Source organism: Haliotis cracherodii, unplaced genomic scaffold (genome assembly GCF_022045235.1).
Source record: "Haliotis cracherodii isolate W230 unplaced genomic scaffold, xgHalCrac1.p SCAF_3, whole genome shotgun sequence".
NCBI classification, from domain to species: Eukaryota; Metazoa; Mollusca; class Gastropoda; order Lepetellida; family Haliotidae; genus Haliotis; species Haliotis cracherodii.
In genome coordinates, this window is record NW_027266286.1 from 16,322,293 (window position 1) to 16,336,143 (window position 13,851).

A 13,851-nucleotide genomic window follows, 5' to 3' on the forward strand; every position below is an offset into this window, starting at 1 on the left:
TGGCATTCATCGAGGGCAGTAGCAAGTCTCACAATCTGTCAAGCTAGGGTATATCCATGTAATGCCATGTTTGATTTTTTCTTCTCTGTATATCTTGAAGTGCATCTCCTGCATATGATCATAGATTAAAAAACCGCATGCATTTATTTTCATAAAACTGATTGTTCACTGCATTTTTAGGTCACAAGTTTGTTGTTCTGTCTAACGTCAGCTGTTTGGAAGTGCCAGCTCCGTGGACTGAAATCAGCATCCATTATTACAAACGACTGCTATCGGAATAATGATGAAGAACAAAAGGATGCCGATTAGCACGCTGGCGTAAACGAACATGATCGCTCGCTTAATGTCTTTCTGGGCCATTCCGAGAAGTCCCTTTGACTGATGCATCCGTGCACGCTGCGCATATCGGACTGCCAGGAACCCTGTGATGATGCACAACACACAACTGACGACGGATGCAATAAGCACCTGCTTGAAGCTCTGCCAGGGACGAGGAAGCAAGTCTGATGACGCAACTCGGCGGAGGTTGGGGTCTGACTCTGTGGTGTCCTTGTAAGGGTTTTCCAGATTATCCTGGAAGATTGGCTCGGTTGTGTACGAAGACATGCCATTTCTGTCAGTGTTGCGGCCATGTTGGATGAGCGAGACGGACACGTGGTCACTGTCTGTTGGATCGTGATGGTTGTTTGTGTCGTGGTTTGCATCCGAATCAAAACCATCCTTGTGGAGAGGTTGTCGCTCGTGGTTGTTTGCGTCGTCCCTTCGAGACATCTTGAATTCTTGTTGGACTGATGTACTGCAATCTGAAACAAAAAGACAGATTTAAAAAAAGAACATTTATTGTTCCCAGAGTCTTGAGGAATACAGTATTCCATCAAAAACATACTTTGGATTGCATGACACAATACACTCTTTAAAACTGTAAAGGTTTGGAAACAAACAATGTCCCTTTTCTAAACTAAAAAGGTTGCAATACACAATCAGACTCAAACATAGCATGTATCAATAGAGAGCTAAGAATCAAATGCTGAGAATAAAAGTGACCATTTTTCGTTAAAGTTATTTTTGTCATCCTTTTTATTGCAGTTTTAAAAGTATATCTAAAAAAATTTTGGTCTGTTTCCTTTGATTCCACACACATGAACAGAGAGATCTTGTAGAAGAGCATTGGTACTAGAATGTTTTTAAAAACTATTTGATACTGAACAGTTCTGTAGAATAAGTGAATGTTAAACTTGATCACCCTTTTGTTAAGGATAGATAGGGTTCGATTTAGCTATACATAACATCAATGTTATATAATGGCACTCATCTCGTAGTCCTTGCCAAACTGCCCAATAGTTAACGTATCATAAGAACCAGTATAATTTTGCCATAAGGGTCTGCTATATGTTATCATTATACGGACTAGAGGACCAAAACAGTGGTTTCTGTTGCTGAAGAAAATTGCATAAGTGCAAACCATTATTGAATACATATACCAAGAGCATGTAAAAAAACTTAATTTGTGTTGGACTAACCCTTACTTGTCCCAACACAAAATGGATCTTTGTATAAACCAACCCCTTAAATGGTGAACATGGTGAGTTGTGAAGGTTAACATGAAACTAAAAAAATGTACTGATTTGAAAAAAATATCATTCACAATAAAGCATGATAAAAAAAGCATAATCTCCATGTGATTCCTCAGTTCACCAGTTTTTGTGTTTACAGATCAAAACATAAAATAGTAAGTACCGATCATGTGGCGAGTCTCACTACTTACTGTACACTACCAAGTTTCATTACCGGTACATATTGAAAAAAAAAAGGAATAATGATCGTAAATACGTTTTTCAATATGGCTGCAGGGCATTCAAAATTTCAATTGAGACCAAATATTTTGAGGTTATCTTAATTATGAAAACATTTTTAACATTTTTGACATAAAAAGAGAACTTTCAATACTTACATAACTATTTTTCCAAGTATTCTATTTATAGAGCTGGCTGATCCACAGTAAGCATGGTAAGAAGGGCCTCAGCTTTTATTATGACCACAGACCAGGCTGATGTTCAGTGATTGTGTGGATAAGTAATGTGATATTTCTTTCTCTTTCTATCTGCACATTGCCAGCTATAGCTGATGAATTTCATTACCTATTTAGATGTGAACCATTTCTCATAGCCGATAAATACACACATTATTAAATTTTCAACATCATTAAACTTTAAAAAAATTCTTTCCTCCAAAAAAGTCACAGATCTTGAGAAGCTGACAAAATTCTTCTCGATCATGAACATATGAAATATATAACTAATTTATTTATACCCATGCGTAATACCTTTATAGTATACAAACTGGATTGTTCCCATGTACACTTTAGTGATTTTTCTCATGATTTATTGTTATACATTGTAAATAATCATGTTTGAAGGATCATTCAACGACATGTAACTTGAAGTATGTGATATACAAACGAGCATTATTTCATTTGTATATATTCATGTAATATTGCTTATCCTGTCGTCTTGCTTCACATATAATTATTTTGCTGAAACTGATAACTTTTCTTTTAAGGAAGAGAATTTATGGATGTCAACTTCTTTATAATGAGGAACACAACGTTTTGGAGTATATGCTTACTCCTTCATCAAGTTGTTTTCCTTATAATAAAGAAGTTAACATCCATAAATTCTCTTCCTCGTGTGTATCACTTCTTAATGCCTTTCAAAGACTTAACTTTTCTCTTGTACCACCATGGGTGTTGTTTTTTTAAGAATACATTTGAGTTGAGTCTAATTTGATGTAATGTTTCAACATACAAAGGCTTCTGTTGTGAGTTCTACATTGTGACCTAAATGATTGCCCATACTGCACTTGTTCAAAGTTCAAATCTTGAGAACCAACATCCAAACAGCAACCATCTGACAATACTTCCCTTAAGTTGCACCCTACTCGCCTAAAATCCGACTCGCCATAAAATCTGACCCGACTCGTCTAAAAAATATACATAATATTTTGGTATGCGTTTGGCAAATATAACTTAGGTTAGGCCTAATGATCACAATTACTAGTACATTCATACACAAGTATGGAAATAATATAAAAACAACAACGCATCATCCATAGAATTTGTTTTCAGTCATATTTACATCCTAAACGCATACATTAAAAGATCCCTTAAGTCTTTACATATCTCATGGGTTCGTTATATCCATCAAATAATAAATCCATAATTCATATCCTGAAGATAACACAACGTACGTTGCAGTCAGTTGCACCACCACATGTTCACTAAACTGGCATTTGTATTTTTCCCCGGAGTTTCGAAGAATTCTCGTCTTTGTTTAGTTAACGCAGATATTATGATAAAGTGTATTTGTTATCATAGTACAGTAATCCTGTGATGAACTCTGTTGAGTTTTCTCAGGTAATCCGCTCAACTTGAAACAACAACGTTAATAGATTGGTATTTATTTTTTATCGCCCAAACTAATCATGCTAATCAATCAGTGATGTGATGTCACCGAGAGTGACACCGATTGTATCAAAACAACGCCTTGATAAAATATCAAAATACAGAAACCAGTCTCTGTGAATACAATATTGGTATGAAACAAGTCTCTGTTGTTCTTTTACTGTCATGTGTTGTTAGGAGAACAGTATCCATAGAACGGCTGGTTACTATGCTAAACCAGCTGCGCTTCATGTTGTCAGTGAGTCAGAGCCCAGTCGGTTACGCTATTGGGACCGAGACTACAACACTAACATTTAGGTACATTATGTGTATAAAATGCATTACTATGTATTTCCGATAGTTACATACTTATTCTGAAATACAAAAAACGACCGTAGTTCGCTCAAAAATCTTTTTAGGCGAGTCGGGTGTATCCCCTTCCCTTTCTCATGATCAATTGATGTTTCAGTTTATGACATACAAATATACAGGACATGGAATAAATTTGAATTCAGAAAAAGTATTTCGAAAAGGAGATTTTGTCTATTGCCATGATCATGCTATCTATATTGTTAAGCATGTTTAGGGGAAAAGAGGAATATTGTAACAGTTGACAACAATACTTCCAAACCACCAGTACAAGCATTTTTCTTGTTTGTTTTCAATTGTGTGATTAACTGCACTTTACCAGGTGAACATTTTCAGGTTTCAGGGATAACAGACCCGAAGGATCAAAGAGGAACGTTGGATCAGTGAAGTGAGTGGCACTGCCTGCAGCTGGACCCAATCAGCGCTATGAGCTGCCATAATGTGCTATATGTTCTCATCATCATGATCATAAGGACTAGTGGGTCAAAGTTTGCTTTTTTCTTCCACTGAATACTTTCAAGCTAAACCTTACAGAACCCTTGTGTCCCATTTTTAATACAAATATATCATATATATAGCGGTATGTAAGTGCTTTTGATTTACCAATACCACAGTCGGATATAAATTAAATTTAGGCCGAGCGGTGATCAAGAAATATGGAACGCTGAAGAAAAGCACAACGGCGCATAACTCTACAAATATGTTATGATTGTGACAAAAAACGCTTTATTCACATCATATGTACATGTAGGGATCGATAACTTATTGTTGTCATAATGCAGACCGTGCGATCCGGCGATCAATAATCGGAATGAATCACTAGATCACGAAATCGGATGAAGCCAGTTTTGACGCAGTTGATTTGAAAAGCTTTTTCTCATCATCAATTTAGTTAACAAATGTACATGAACAACTTGCGAAATGCAGTTAGTACAAAGCGATAGAGTTATAAATACCTTATGGAAAACTGAAATCTTCCAGTCGCTGTTTAGTTAACCAGCATTTGGAGAAATTCTTTTGTAAACATGGGCTGGGAGTTGTTTCTTGGTTAAATCCGGAACCGGAAATAGCCAATGTAATATAACCTTCACCTTTCCAATGACCTTCCGGGGTTATGTTATAGCCGCGGGATGATGTCAAACGTCACAAATGCATATATTATATCCGTAGATTTCATCATCCGGAAATATTACAAGTGTTTAGTTGACATGTGTAATGTTGTCGTATATATTCATGACGCGAAATAGGAGAAACCCAATGGACTTAAACGTTCATTTGTAGACTAGACTTTCAACTATGGGGTGTGTTTAGAGAGTAAATTGGGTCAGGAGTGGGGAGGCCATAATGTATCACACCTGTAATGAATTAGCACTCCCGAAGAGACGGATAATTTTATATTCCGGACGATGAAAACTGAGGAGGTTTTGTTCTATACTCATATACTGGATCACGTGTACTGTTATATATATATATATATATATATATATATATATATATATATATATATATATATATATATACTACTTATACATTATAGTGTCATACCAGGTCATACACAGAGATATACAGAAATATTCTTTAAAAAACCATTCCAAATATCACTGTCTTTCAAAATTATTAAATTAAAAAAATCAAGACTTATACAGTTTCCCGACTATATTCAGGGATATTTGTCGATAAAAGGAATGGAACACGCAGTGATACCGAACCATAACGCTTTGTTTGTAGGTGTAACAAAATGAAAATTTTAAAGTAGAAGGCGCTTTGATAGCCCAGTTTGTGAGATGCCCGGCTATCACATTGAAGGTATAATCGCATACCCGTGAAGATCCGGGGTAGAATATTTCTTCAGCAGCCCATGCTTTCCGTAAAAGGTGACTATGCTTGTCGTAAGAGGCGACTAACGGGATCGGGTGGTCAGGCTCGCTTACTAGGTTAATGTATGTATCCCAATTGCGTGGATCGATGCTCATGATGTCATTCACTGGATTGTCCAGACTAGCTTATTTACAGACCACCGTCATATAGGTGGAATATTGCCGAGTGCGGCGTTAAACAAACACCAATTCCGAGCCTCATCAAGTGACATATATGACGTCACCACTTTGTATATAAACGGATTTCTCCGAGATATCCTTCCCGAGTAAGTGAATGCTGTTTAACGCCTATCAGCAATATTCCAACTATATTATGTCGGCCTGGAAATAAACAAGCTCGGACAATGAAACCGGTGATTGATAGAATGAACGATTCGTGTCACAGAGCCTGAAAGACGGATCCCCCTCAGTTAGCAGACCTCCAGATAACTTTTTGAGCAATTGAGGGTTTCTATTTTAATTGGGTTATTAAATTTTTCATTGGGTAACCAATATTTTTTCGCTCATCTTTTCATCACTCTATTGGGTTTCCCTCAAAATTAGTGAATATTTTAAGATTAAAAAAAAAAAAAAAGGTTTTTGATGTGTATAACTGTTCTAAATATATAGGCATGACTCGGAAAGTAAATTAGCTCGGAATTGTGTTTTGGAAATTAGCTCCTTTCTACGCTTGCTGAAAAAGCTTCATTTGGGTATCTACGCCTGCTGTTTTTATACATTTGAGTTTTTCATGTAATACATGCGTTTATGTACGCAAGTTAATTGAAAGTCATTGATTTTTCAATATTTTTGGGAGGTATTTTACGCGATTACGCTGCTTATCTGTAGCTCTGTAGTGGGCTCCTACGACAAGATTGCGTATGTACACAATACACGGAAGTGTTGCATTTTATACAGTTGATTTAACGATACATTAAATCTATCATTGACTATAATGTCATGTTATAATATCATACCCATAGCCTATGAACAACTTATTTCTTAATTATAATTATACGCATCTCGAACGCACCATACGATTCACTTCCGGTTTCCAACAACAACAAATAAAAGTGTGTTACAGCCACATTTTCAGCATCAGCTTTAGTGAGTGAGTATGGTTTTACGCCGTTTTTATCAATATTCCAGTAATATCACGGCGGGGGACATCAGAAATGGGCTTCACACATTGTACCCATGTGGGGAATCGAACCCGGGTCTTCAGCGTGACGAGCGAACGCTTTAACATCTAGGCTACCCAACCGAGCCCTGAGCATTAAATAATGCAATACCTATTGTATTCGACATAGGATATAATTTTTATGGTAGAAATGTCTATGAGACAAACGCGGGGAGGAGTTCCGCACCACAACGCGATCTCTGTTCCCGATGAGTTTATACGACTCACCCTGCATGGCGATATGCACCACAAGACTCGTTTTCGATCCAAGTTGGAGCATGTGAAAAACATCAAATAACTGGGTTACGCGCTGCAATTACTGCTTCGTGTATGACAATAATCTAGTTCAAACAATATCCTTTTTCACATCTCACAGACACAATGTCTATTTGAAAACATCAGAGGTAGATTTAAAAAACAAATTTGTATGTAGCCAGCAGTGCTTGCCCCTTTTAAAAGTTACTGGCCTTTCTCCAAACTGGCCTACAATTAAATGGTGGAAGCCGCGAAGTGGCTGAACCTGAGGTCGCGTAGCCACCTAGCAGTGCTCCTCACCCCTAGAACGTTTTCCCTTCCCCTGAGATAAATCTTGGCTTCCATTTGCCTCAGTTCATGGCAATTTATGGGCAAATAAAGAAGTTGTTGTACACAACATCACAAAATGTCGGCCTGTTGTCATTCTACCGAGATGATCCAATTAAAACATGAAACATACATGGAGAAGGGGTGAAATTTTAACTTTTAACTGTCCCTGTTAACAGCCCTTTGTAATTTTAACTGGCCACAGGCCACCGGGCCAGCAGTTAAATCGATCCCTGAGACATCTCTCGTTGTCTAGTCTTGTGAAACTATCTTCAGCCATAGTTTGATTTTCTCCCTAATCCTCGCATGGGAGAGAGAAGATAGAAATCACATTGTGGTATTTGGTTTCTTTCATTAAATATCACGCTACAAAGAAAAAGAAGTAAATATTTGCAAATATTACCTCGGTTTTCATTATACTAATAAATGTAGGAGTGTCTTAGGCCTATAATACTGATGTTGTGATTTGTACGTTTTAGGGGGAAAAAACGGTAACAAACGACAGTTAAGATAATCTGGAACCTTGATAAACAGTAATTCGGTACGAAAAAATGATCTACTTAGCTTTGATAGGATCCCTTTCTTCGAAATGTGATGCAACAATCATTGAAGATATTCACATCACGGACTCAAAAAGCAAGAAATATTTTCATCATGACGAAAGTCTTCGATGTGAGTTTGAAGTCCATGTGATATTGTTTATATACAAACCCTCGTGACTATGTCTATTTATAGAATGCCTATGTGACGTAGTAACTATTTTCAACAAGGTACGATTTCACGGAGTGACGAAATCATGGCTTGCGTTCAATAGGGAAAGAACGATATATTCTACGAGAAACGATCACTATAAACGAACACTATGTTTCATGTCGCTTCTTTCCTTCATGGCTAAATCTGCTTATTGCGTCATATGTAAAAATATATTCTTATGTGAAACACGCTGAGATCAATACTTGCCATCTGCGCAAAACGAGGGAGCGAGAATGTCGTTTAATGCGACGGCTATGCATATTCCAGATATATATCACGGCGCCATGTAAATAATCTCGTCTGGACCAAGCAAGCGAGTGGTTGATATCACGAGCAACAGTCCAGGCCGACGGAGAATCAGCCCAAAATACATTGATGGAAAACTGCATTCTCAGTCGAGTATTTTATTCTATGCCGCCATAGATATACTCATAAGGTACTATCATGTAAGGGAGTAACAACTTTATTTTCGCGCGCGCGGGCGTGCGGGTTGTTTTTTTTTTTAAAAAGAAAAAAAGTATTCAAGCCCCTGTTATGCTGATTTTTTACACGTCATTATTTTGTGGGGAAATTTCTTTCTTGCAGACAGGCGCCCAAACAATACAGTTCGTTAAAAACATATTGCTGAGCACGGCGTTAAACAACAAACAAAGCATAACAATCGATAGTTTCAATATTTGCAATTACAGTAAACTACGGTTATAACGAACACACTTATAACGATCTGACGGATATAACGAACTCACTTTTTAGTCCCGACTATTTGCAGTAGTTATGCTGTATATATGCTTATAACGAATTACAGTTATAACGAACTAAAATTAGTAGTCCCTTTGAGTTCGTTATAACCGTAGTTTACTGTAGTTAAAATAATACCTATTGTATGCGAATTAAAAACTCATCTATGGGGTTGGTTAGCAAGGATTACGGCAGCATCAGACTTGAGTTACTTCCCCTTGATTTAAATAGGCAATAGGGAGGAAAATGTCCGTCTTTGACATTGTCAGCAATACTATCATAATTATCTCGGATCAAGTACTATGGCAATACTATTACAACTGTTGACAACTATCGCAATACTATTGCAAAACAATCACAATAGTGAAAATATCCCTAATAGTCATCCCTAATTACTGGGGAATAACTAAGAAACACAAACAAATGTGTATACATAAAATGTTTATTTATGATTCCAATCATGGCAAGCTGTTGAATACCTTGTGATTTCATATCAACATAATCCCATCAGCATGCATTCACAGACTGCTGAAACCAAATGTACACATCTCAACTGATCAATCACAGCATTAATTCCATGGAGACAGTACCGATAACAAAAAGGGCTGACAAACACTTATGAAAAATATTCCAATTATTTCACAGACCCCAGACTGGGTGTGGTGCCAGATCACAATGGGGGCATAGATCGGAAGGTTGGGCTGAGGGATGACATTCACAACAAATATCGGTAGCTGCACATTAACGTTCTGGCGCACCTGTGCCCCGCTTTGAAAAGTCAAGCTATGGTTATCAGATGTGTTTAAAAAAAGCATCAAAAAGAGTTCATTCTTTTCATCACTTGCATTTTTCATACTGATAACACCACCAACAGTAAACTGTGTCAAATATGCTGAAATGTTTCTTAATTTTTGAACATGACAAGGCTTTGACTTAAGCTAATTCTTTCGGTGGAGGTTGATGAAAAGGAAAGTACCAGCATGGCAAAATCTCCTCGATTTTCTTTTCAATTTTGTAAAATCCAAGTGGTTTGCTCATTTTAGTCTTTAAGTCAAATGTTCAAAACTTGCAAGTGTAGAAACAAAAATAATCTAATCATCAGCCGACAGAACATTCATAATTATATGAATATAATTTTCATACCTATTTTCATATTTAAGCCTGGCATTAAATTTATGCAGTTTTTTTAAATTAAGGTCTGAAGAGTTTTGTCTGGGCCTGCAGCTTCCAATACATGTGGGTCCTCACTTCAGCCAGACAATGTTTTTATTTCAAACACTGGTTCGGTGTAGGTTCTCAGTTGCTGTGTCATGAGTGAGTGGGTGAGTATGGTTTTACACCGCTTTTAGCACTATTCGAGCAATAGCATGGGGGAACACCAGAAATGGGCTTCACACATTGTACCCATGTCGGGAATCGAGCCCGGGTCTTCGGCCTGACAAGCGAACGCTTTAACCACTAGGCTACCCGACTCCACAGCTGTGTCAAGGTTACCTCTCACAGATTTCCATTGGACCAAATGTAGTAACACCAACACTTACTTGGCCGTGTCCATAGGAGCAGCTCATTAGTATTTTGGCCATCTTTTCTCACTGTACATAATGAAAGGACTTCATGACCAACTCTGAATGTAAGGTACCGGTACATGTAGCTATGGGAATCAAGACATATTGATGCAAAACAAAGATGGAAGGTACTGTGTTCTCATTACTTTATACATACAACAGAATGTACAGGTCATCTATATACAATTCAAGATGGCTGACATGGAACTGATCCTGATTAACAATGCAATGACATTACATACACAGTATACAAGTGGTTTGAATAATATAATAATAACTCTGAAAGAAAGAATAAGCTATATGAATGAGCAACTACCTTATTAGTATTAGGAGCAATGTTTTGGTGTAGATAAATTGGTTGTCGAGATAATGCGAATTCAAACTCAAAATGACTACCGTATATCGCTGTCTATGCCACTTTATTTTACGGGCAGCTATCTGAGGTTGCACCTTGTCAACAAAATTGCAGCATGATCTGGAGTTATTCATGTGACAAGTCAAAGGAAAAAATCACAGAACATATTTTATTGGTGTAGATATATTGGATGTCAAGATAATGTGAATACAAACTGAAAATGACTACCGTATATCGCTGTCTATGCCACTTTATTTTACGGGCAGTTATCTGAGGTTGCACCTTGTCAACAAAATTGCAGCATGATCTGGAGTTATTCATGCGACAAGTCAAAGGAAAAAATCACAGAACATATTTTATTGGTGTAGATATATTGGATGTCAAGATAATGTGAATACAAACTGAAAATGACTACCGTATATCGCTGTCTATGCCACTTTATTTTACGGGCAGCTATCTGAGGTTGCACCTTGTCAACAAAATTGCAGCATGATCTGAAGTTATTCATGCAGCATGTCAAAGAATAAGATCACAGAACATATTTTACGTTATCAAAACGTTTTCAACCCTGTATAATATGCTGATTGGAGTAGAGAGGGGTATATATTAGTACTGAAGGTTCTACAATGAGGGGTAGGTTTGGTGCATCATAGACGGCAATATACAGTAACTTCAAGAGAAAACAAGACCTCAGACTAATTACAGTTCCTATATCTAAGCCCACCTCCATACCTATTCTAAAACTCTTACAATACTTTGGCAGAAGTCAAAAAAAACATATCTCTTCAAGCTGGGCATAACACCACTCTGAACAGTAATTCTGCTCCAGTTTCATGATGTCACAGCTTCTATGGGACAAAAGTCCAAGTGAAACAGATCCCAGAGGCTTATCCCATTGACAAGCCATACAAATACGGACATGGGACGAGTAAATTTATAACCGGGGTACCCGATCCCCTATTACCCGACCCTTCCCGGTACCTGCTGTAGGTACAAAAATGTCTGAATGGGAATTCTTTTACCGCAGACCTGGCAAAAACTATTTAGATACATGTATGAAATTATCAGATCATGTGTACACTGACGTTGATTGAAGCTTTGTCATTAAACAATATATCACATGACTAACCATGGGTCTGGGTTGTACTGTGGGTACCCTGGTCCTGGTCCTACTCAGGACCCACCCGACTTGAGTACCAGAGTTACCTGCTCTAGCCCTACAAGCTTTTAATCAATATATACTTTCAAATGTACACTATGGTATAAAAACAACCTGAACGGATTATTACAAAACAAAAGTCAGATTTTCCTTAATGTCATGAAAGTAAATTGCTATGGTAAGTTGGGAGTTCCATGTGATCTAGCAGTCCTATAACATGTAATCCTACCCTGTAATCTGATTCCATTACATCAATCTTACATATCAGATCTGAAAAATATCACATTACCAACCACAATCTCCACATTGCTATGCACAGTAGAAGTCTGGGCACCGACGGCCATGTCAGTCCCAGAAGGCTTGTACACAGCTTTGAGAAGCATGTTGTTTTGCTACTGGTTTACCGGTAATCATAAACATAAATCTCATAATTCAGATTATTAGTGTAAGGACCATTAGAAAACAATATGACCCTTTCCTGGGCATTATGGGTCCCCTGGCCCCGTATATCATCAGTTTCATATTCACAGGCCATGTGTCAATGATCAACATCAATTTGAAGCTCTGATTGTACCGTTCTTGATGTTGGACTTAGAAAATTTCAAATTGTTACTCACACTGAACATAGAAATTGCAAGTATGTTTAAAAACTATCTAAATATTTATTGTGTTATAGATGCTGAGATTACACAGGACTTCATTTGTGCCCTAGAGCAGCAAACAGCTCCTGACACAACCATCTGTTGGAGGAAGTATTGTGTTCATGACATATCCAATTTACCTCTCCAAACACGGCCCCAGGTATTGACACTGGACAGGCATGTCACTACAGAACAGATGCTGTGTGTGGCAACTGATCCCCTTGGCTACACAATCAGCTGAGTCATCTCAGTCACAGAACGAGCTGACATCACAATAAATATCCTGATCTTAAAAATTTTAATAGTCATACACTCATAATTTTTTTTTTTTTCATTTGTATTGACTGGATTGAAGTAATGGACACAAAACAAACAATATCAATGAAGACTGCAAGTTTCTTTCAAGTCTAGTAACTAGATTTAATAAGATTCAGCTTACAGGAGTAATGGTGTTTGGGTTTGTTGTTTAACGCTGCACTCAGCAATATTCCAGCATTATGATGGCGGTCTGAAAATAATCAAGTCTGGACCAGACAATCCAGTGATTGAGATCATGAGCATTGATCTGTGAAACTGAGATACAAGGTACAGAGTCTGACAGCCATTTAGTCCCCTCTTTAGACCAGCATGTTCGTTGGGAACCTATGACAACTAAAAGTAATGCTACAAAAAATGTCATACATCCTAACCAGATGCAGGGCGGTCGGGTAGCCTAGTGGATACAGCGTTGGCTCATCACCTCAAAGACCCAGGTTCGATTACCGACATGGGTACAATCAGTGAAGCCCATTTCTGGTGTACCCTCCCATGATATTGGTGGAATATTGCTGAAAGCAGTGTAAAACCAGACTCACTCACTCACTCACTCACTAGCCAACCAGATGCCTTGATAAACATGATGAAGGAACATAGTGAATAAAGCCCATGAAGCATGCTTGAGAAACTGATAACTGTATATAGACACTAACATACATCATGAAGAAGAGGATGAAGCAGGTTGCACTTCAGGCTGATGGAGAAGGCGAGACTGAAGCAACATCTTGCTGGACAAGCTATAGAGGCTTAGTACATCAGTAACTAGCAGTACACAGGGCATGGCAGGAACATTTGATTTGACAGAAGGTGGGAGGAAGGAGATGGAGGCATCTGAACTCACATCATGGTTTGACAATGCCCTTAGTCTCATGAGGCATACTACTCAACTTTTGAAAGGG